The sequence below is a fragment of the Macadamia integrifolia genome, chromosome 10, assembly GCF_013358625.1.
Source record: "Macadamia integrifolia cultivar HAES 741 chromosome 10, SCU_Mint_v3, whole genome shotgun sequence".
In the NCBI taxonomy this organism is placed as follows: Eukaryota; Viridiplantae; Streptophyta; class Magnoliopsida; order Proteales; family Proteaceae; genus Macadamia; species Macadamia integrifolia.
In genome coordinates, this window is record NC_056566.1 from 22814663 (window position 1) to 22822476 (window position 7814).

The 7814-nt window shown below is 40.0% G+C and overlaps 1 pseudogene; it reads left to right on the forward strand.

The window, feature by feature from the left end:
- Positions 1-402: 402 nt before the first annotated feature.
- Positions 403-1978, forward strand: LOC122092291 (annotated as a pseudogene).
- The last annotated feature ends 5836 nt before the right edge of the window (positions 1979-7814 follow it).

Consider the following 7814-nt stretch of genomic DNA (forward strand, 5'->3'; position numbering starts at 1 on the left):
GTAGAAGGCCCCCTGTATAGCGGGTTGTAGGAGGGCGCAGCCCCGCTCGAATTTTTTATTTGAGGCCAGTTTAGTACTTTTTGAATTAGGGTTTTTTCGCCATATATTTGTAGCAATGGTTTCTTTCTCTGTAATGCAAGTAATACTGAGAGACATAAAGACGAGCTTATTCTTATTTTTCCATTACCTTCTGTATCATTTTAAGGCTGTGTTTATACACAATCACCTAATCAGCTAATCGTAGAAACGGATCCATTCTCCAGACCCTTAGGCCTTAAGAAACAACCTTAGCCAAAAAAAAAGGTAGGATTAATAGATTGTGCGGTAGAAACAATCATATATATATATATATTATAATATATTATTATAGTCATTAAAAATATAATTTCTTTCCATGATATCATGGGGATCAAGGGTATCTAATCCTATTTAAAAGGGAGAGTTCATCGAAGTGTTCCAAGACTTAATTGTGTTCTTCTCATTTGTCACCACAGTGAAGAAAATGCCTACCCTTAACGATTTCCTTTCTTCTAAAGATCAACTCCGGCAGGAACTCCTTGAGATTTGAGAAATCCCAGGAAGCTATGGTCTCCCATTCATTGGACCCATAAGAGATCGCAATTCTTCCTATTACACCCAAGGCCAAGATGAGTTCTTCAAGTCCAGAATGATAAAATACTAGTCCACCATCTTCAGAGCCAACATGCCACCTGGTCCCCTCATGGCCTTTATCCCTAAAGTCATAGTCCTCCTCGACGCTAACAGCTTCCCTGTCCTCTTCGATATGTCAAAGGTCGAGAAAAAAAGGTCCTCGACGGCACTTTCATGCCCTCCACGTCTTACACTGGCGGTCATCGCGTTTGCGCCTATCTCGATCCCTCGGAACCCAAACACGCCCTTCTCAAACGCTTCTTCTTCTCAATCCTCGAGTCTCGTCATGATACCTTCATTCCCCAGTTCCAATTCACTCTATCTGATGAGCTTTTCCCCTAAATGGAAGCTCAGATTAAAAGTAATGGAAAAGCCGATTTCAATAGTATTAGCAATTCCATGTCTTTTAGTTTCGTGTTTCGGTTGTTGTGTGATAAAGAGTGTTTCCGATACAAAGATTGGATCCGATGGACCTAAACTTGTCACCAAATGGCTCTTCTTCCAGCTCGCTCCATTAATAACACTCAAAAAATTCCCTAGCTTCATCGAAGATCTATTGCTTGACACCTTCCCTCTCCCTTTCTTCCTCGTGAAATCCGATTACAAGAAGCCTTACAATACCTTTTACGAATCTGCAACTCAGATTCTAGACCAAGCGGAGAAGATGGGAATCGAGAGAGACGAAGCGTGTCATAACCTTGTCTTCCTCGCTGGCTTCTACGCGTGTGGCGGAATGCAAAATCTGTTCCCATGTATTATGAAGTGGGTTGGTTTAGGAGGAGAAAAGCTACACCAGCAGCTGGTTAATGAGATCAGAATCGTTGCTAAGAAAGAAGGAGGCGTGACTTTATCTGCAATAGAGGAAATGGTATTGACCAAGTCGGTGGTTTATGAAGCTTTGAGGATAGAACCACCTGTGCCGTTCCAGTACGGGAAGGCTAAGAAGGATTTCGTGATCGAGTGCAACCTGTGACTCAGCTTTTCAAGTTAAGGAAGGGGAAATGATTGTTGGGTATCAACCATTCGCGACTAAGGATCATAAGGTGTTTGAGAATCCTGAGCAGTTTATGGAGAGTAGATTTGTTGGAGAAGGAGAGAAGTTGTTCAAGTACGTGTACTGGTCTAACGGACGTGAAACGGAGAGTCCGACGGAAGGGAATAAACAATGTGCAGGGAAGGATCTCGTCATCTCGTGGTTTTGTTGTCGAGACTCATGCTTGTTGAATTCTTTCCCCGTTACGATACGTTTACGGTTACCGTCGGGAAATTGTTGCTGGGGTCATCGGTGACGGTGACGTCGTTGACGAAGGCGAAAGGTTGCAGCTAAGGTTAAGCAACCGAGAGCGTCGTAGACGTGGTGGAGAGTGCAGAGTGGAGACTGGAGAATGGAGAAGAAGGGCACGTGTATGAGTACGTCGTCAGCGGTTGCTATTCTGTACACCCCATTTCTTCTCAATATGATTGCATCAAAATAAATCTTAACCGTCCAATCTTGCAACCTCTGAAATAGATAAATGAATTCACACCGAAATGCCCTAGATATAAATACATAAAAAATGTACAGAGACGAAATTTAGAAGGGTTAATTGTTTTTAAATATAAGAACATGTGATGTTGCGGCCACGACTACATATTTAGAAAAAAAATAAGAACAATGTGTATCGTGTACAAATACCTGCAGATAGGTTTGCCTAGAGAGAACACGATCATGTCTAGGGGTGTCAATTGGTTGGGCCAGGTCGGTCTCAGTCGGGTCTAATCGGGTTTGACGATGTGAAATCCCTGCACTATGAATGCCCGTTTACTTAAACGGGCCTGGGTTTGGGGGACACAGTACGGTTTGTAAATGGGCCGATCGGTGTCGGGCTTTAATCGGGCTAGTTTAAACGAGCCTTATAAGGGTCTTAAATGGACTATGGGCCTATTTAGTTCTAAACTGGCTCTAGACGGGCTCCAAACGGGTCTACTCTGAAATCAATTTTTAAGCGGATTAAATGGAGGATAACATTCACAATTGACAATTCCGGAACCATATCCTGCAGTTAACAAGGGGTTTCTAAGTTTTATCAAGTGATGAGTAGCTTCACAATCAATCTAACAATTTTAGTTGGAAGCACAAGTTTATGATAATGACTAGACCATCATTGATAACTTGAATTTACATGTTCACCATTATTTTGATCAACGAATTCATAACTGAATATATAGACAAGAAAATATTAGGGACAACTTTATACAGATGCCAAGTGCACAAAATTTGCAGACAAACACAAGCAAAAATAACTAATCTAATGAAGTTTGCATGCTTCCTTCTTGTAGTCCGCCTGGTCTTTGCTGCCTGATGTTCTTTTAGCTGTATTCTTATGTCTCAAATGGATCCGCGGAATATTATAAATCAGTTCTGCTAAATGCACGTCTCTGGAGTTAGATTTTCGTTTTCCACAAATACAAATGCAGACAATAAAAACAATTTTATAGGGGGGGGGGAAAAGTGTTGTATCTCAACCTGGAGGCTCTTCAATTCTATCTTCATCAACCTGGTCATCATTTCCAAATTGGGTCCATGGCCAAAGTCACAACCCCCCACAGCCAAGTGCCTACATAGGGTGGAAATTAATAGGCAGAAATACTACACACACACGCAAACACATAGAAGACTATAAACAAAGGTCCTCTTCAATCAGAACGCAATGGAATCAAAATTTGAACTCAAATTAGAATGTATTCTGCATAACCCAATTGAAACTAAGTGGTAAACATACCTGAAAACAAGAGAATTGAATAGTTCAAAGTTTACTCCTCAGCAACGAAATGGGTTTGAAGTTCTGAAGAAGGGATCGCAAGGAAAGCGGAAAAAATTAATAGGGGAAAATGGGAAGCTATTCCAAGTTCTTGAAGATGAAACAAAAACCATAGCAAAAAAAGAGGGGAAAAAACTAAACATACTTGAAAACAAGCGGCGGAGGAAGAGGGTAGTGGCACTTAGAAGGAAGAGGGTAGCGGCTAACAGCGGCTCACAAGGTACCAACTAGCAGCGGCAGCAAGGGTAGGCGAGGGAAGAGGGCATCGGCGACCAGTGGCTACCAGCGGCATGCAACGACTAGATGAAAGAAGGCACCGGCGACCAGCGGCATGCGACGACTAGAGAAGATGGATGAGGAAAGAGAGAAGAGGGAAGAGGGAAGAGGGAAGAGGGAAGAGGGAAGAGGGAAGCAGCCAAGGATTAAAGTATCGGTATCGATCGTCGTATCGGTATCGATCGTCGTATCGATCGGTCAAAATTAAGATACGTATCGGAGGGTATCGTATCGTATCGGAGATACACTAAGATACGCTAAATATACACACATAAATGGATATGAAACAATTTTTTAAACACTTTTGCATAAAGAATTTGTTAAAAAAAGCAATTGATAACATGTACTATGCATAAACACTAAATTGAGGGTATCGTACTAAGAATTCAAGGTTTGTAGTTGTCCCATAAATGTAAAATCCTTGTTCCCAACATTGATTTTCACTTTAATTAGAGAAATATAGCTGACAGCAACTTTGGAACAAAAACCCTTCAAAAAATCGTGTTTTTCTGAAAAATTACCCATCTTAGTCATTATATGACCGTAGCGCACTGTATCAGTACATACCGATACTCACCGATACGTATCGATGCTCAACGATACATACCGATATATATCGATACTCACCGATACATGCCGATATATACCGATACGTACTGATATACATACCGATACGTACCAATACCTACCAAAACGTACATTTTATCTCAATTTTATATTTTTCATAGAGTCGTATTGAGGCATATCGTATCGTATCGATGTGTATTGGTGGTGTATTGATGCATATCGGTATGTATTGTAGGGGATATATATCGATACGAAAGGATTTAAAAATTTTATGTATCGTATCGATGTGTATCGTATTGATCGGCTAAATTTAAGATACGTATCGGAGGGTATCATATCGGTATCGGAGATACTTAAAACCATGGAAGCAGCTCTAGTAAGTGACTTCTAGGGTTCTTTTACTTCTTTGGGCATTTAGGGTTTTTTCCCATATAAACTTACTATTTAGTCCTAGCTATTCCATATTCAATTTAAGCATTTCTAAAGGGGGTCGGGCCGGTCGGACTAATTGAGTCGGTTCTACCAGGCTAGTTAAGCGAGTCGGGCCGGTTGGAAGCCTAACGGGCTACTACTCTGCACCGTGAATGCCCGTTTAATAAATGGGCCGTTCTAGAGCGGACCTTAAGCGGGTTGGGCTGGGTCGGGCCTACCAGTGCGGGCTCAGGATTGACACCCCTAATCTTGTGAGTATTTATCACTTATCTCTTTGGCTTTCAAATATATTAATCCTTTTCTTATAAAATATGATATATAAATATATATATATATATATATATATATATATATTTACTAGTAAATACGCACGTATAGCAGAATATATATGTATTTGTAATGAAAGAAAATGGAATAGGTGTTGGATGCTTACATATATGACCAAGTAATTGTATGTGAAATGGATCCAAATTTTAAGAGAGAGAGAGAGAGAGAGAGAGAGTCGCGTAACCCGTTGCTTCTGTTATGAAGTACTTCTCAACATGTAAATAAAATATGAAAGGATTTTTTGTTAGTAATTAAAAATTCATTCAAATAAAGGCATGAAATACTCAAGATTTGGATTCTATTCAACATGTGATAGATAGCAGTCCTCCAGACTAGGGTATACCATGGACAATGCCAATACATTTCCCAGAGAAATTGCCATAGACGCAAAGACAATTGGTCACATGACCCACGTCAAACGGCAGAGGAACTCAAGAGAGTATAGTGCATGAAAAACCTAACAACCCCCCTCTAAATATTCCCATAATTGGTCGTAACCGGTTCTTACTGATTATTTTCGGTTCGGTTTAATTATCGTTTCAAAAAACATATCATCCTATTGCCTCGGACTGAAACCAACCAATTACTAATTTGTCCAACGGTTTTAATTTTATTTGGCTGATCCCAGACCAAATCAACAATTGCAGCCTTCATTTGACACCCTTGGCCAATGGGGTTGGTAGCCTAGTGGAAAGAAGTTCTTGACCTATCACTGCTCTTTTTTTGTTTTGCTAATGACGGGTATCTAGGCCTTCAGCCTGATTAGTCCCGCGGACCTATATTGACCCCACAACCACATGGAACAGGTCATACCAGGGTTGAATGAGAACCATTCAACTTTCACTGAAAGTAGTGAATAGCACTAAACACCCCCGTATGAGTGGCCCAAGGTATGTCTAGTGGGAGTCAAACTTAGGACGTCCAAGTTTACGGCTCGTACCAAGTTCGTTGCTCACCAACTGCGCTACCCCCTTGGGTTTTGATCATCACTACTCAAGTCGGCTAGTTGTAAGTTTGAGCATTCCTCATTATCATTCGTTGGTCTTGTAGAAACTGTTATTATTTACCCAAAATAAATAGATTTGACACCCTTACAACCCTCATTACCCTTTTATTATGCTTTATGGGATGAAGAACATTATCCTTCTTTCCCATGCCCACACACAAGACACAACCCCTATTTTCAGTGGGCTGTGGGAGATGCCCTTATCACCCCTGAAAACATGGGCTGTGTATGGACATAGGTAACACTAGGCCAACAGTGTTTTACCTCCCATGTTTTATTTTGCCGTTTTTCTTATTTTTTGACCCAACCCAGTTAAGCCCATTTCTAATTTATCCAAGGCCCATAGCCATTGGCTAAACTAAAAACGATGTAACGGGTTGTAAGTGAATATTAGTAAGTGGACAAAGATTCCTGCACCCACAGACATCTGATCATAAATATCTAAATATCTACCCATTTATACCCCTGCCTTCTGAACACCATCCAAATGCCTCTGTTATAAAAATTTCCTTTATATTTGGGCCCGGCCCATAATATTTAGTTTAAAAGAATGATATAACAATTTCCATCATATAAGGAACCGGCCCACAACATTTACTTTCCTCTTAGCCTCGTCTCTTTGAGAGGTAAAAAGGGATAAAAAACTTGTGAATTGTCTGTTTTATCTTTTTCATTTTTTTTCATTTAACAAACAGTGTCTTAGGCTATGTTTGGTAGTCAAAAAAAGAAAAAAAAAATACAAGAGACATAATGAGACAAAAAAGAATGATTACATAATAATTTTTTATGTGTCTGTCCTCAAATTAAAAAATAATAATAATAATAAATAAAAAAAATAAAAATTCAATTTTTGCTTTTCTCTCCTGACTGCCAAACATAGCTTTAGAGATGTGGGGCTAACAAGTTTCCTTAAAAGACTAGACTGACTAAAGCTATAATCAAATGGACAAAAACCAATATTTTTTACAAGGGGAAGGGTTCTCTATGATGCCAGTGTGGGAGGAATGCCCCACTCCACACCAATGGCTGCTTAGGCAATGGTATAATCCACATGAACCCACATCATGAGGGTAAGAGAGAATAGTATAATAATAAAAATAAAAAAAAAAAGGGCAAATCATTATCACTTCCCTATAGTTAGTCTATATATACTGAAACTCCCCCTACCTTTAACAAAGAAAACTTCAAGTTTCAAGTCATTTTTTTTTTTCTTCTTTATTTTTCTCTCTCGATCTTACTTCATCTTCCCTCTTTCTGCACCTTTATTGGATTGAGACGATGAAAGGCTCCTGAAATCATGAATATCTTTATTTGGATGAGATTGCCCTCTGTTGGATAATAACTCATTTTTATTTTTAAAAAGGCATTTGATGTAGCTAGAGAGAGAGAGAGAGGATCAGCGACCCATTATCATCATTAATACAGTAAAGATCTCTGCATCTCATTTTGGGGTTGGGGATAGGGGTTGGATTATTTGATAGTTATAGTTATCACTAATTAGGGAATTGAAAGAGAAGAAAGAGTGGAGTGGCTCATGTTGTTTGGGTTTGTACTTTCATGGAATGGAAGTGAAAAAAATGGAGCTTCTAGCAATCAGTTGGGGAGAGAGTTCATAGCAAGGGGGGGTTTGGAGGAGCTGTAGGCGTAATCTGTTTACCCTCTGGACACACTTAAAGAATCCGTCTTCAACAGCCTTCCAATCCCACCAGATCTGCCACTGGCTTCTTGAGCCAGATCGTCCCCCCCCCCCCCCC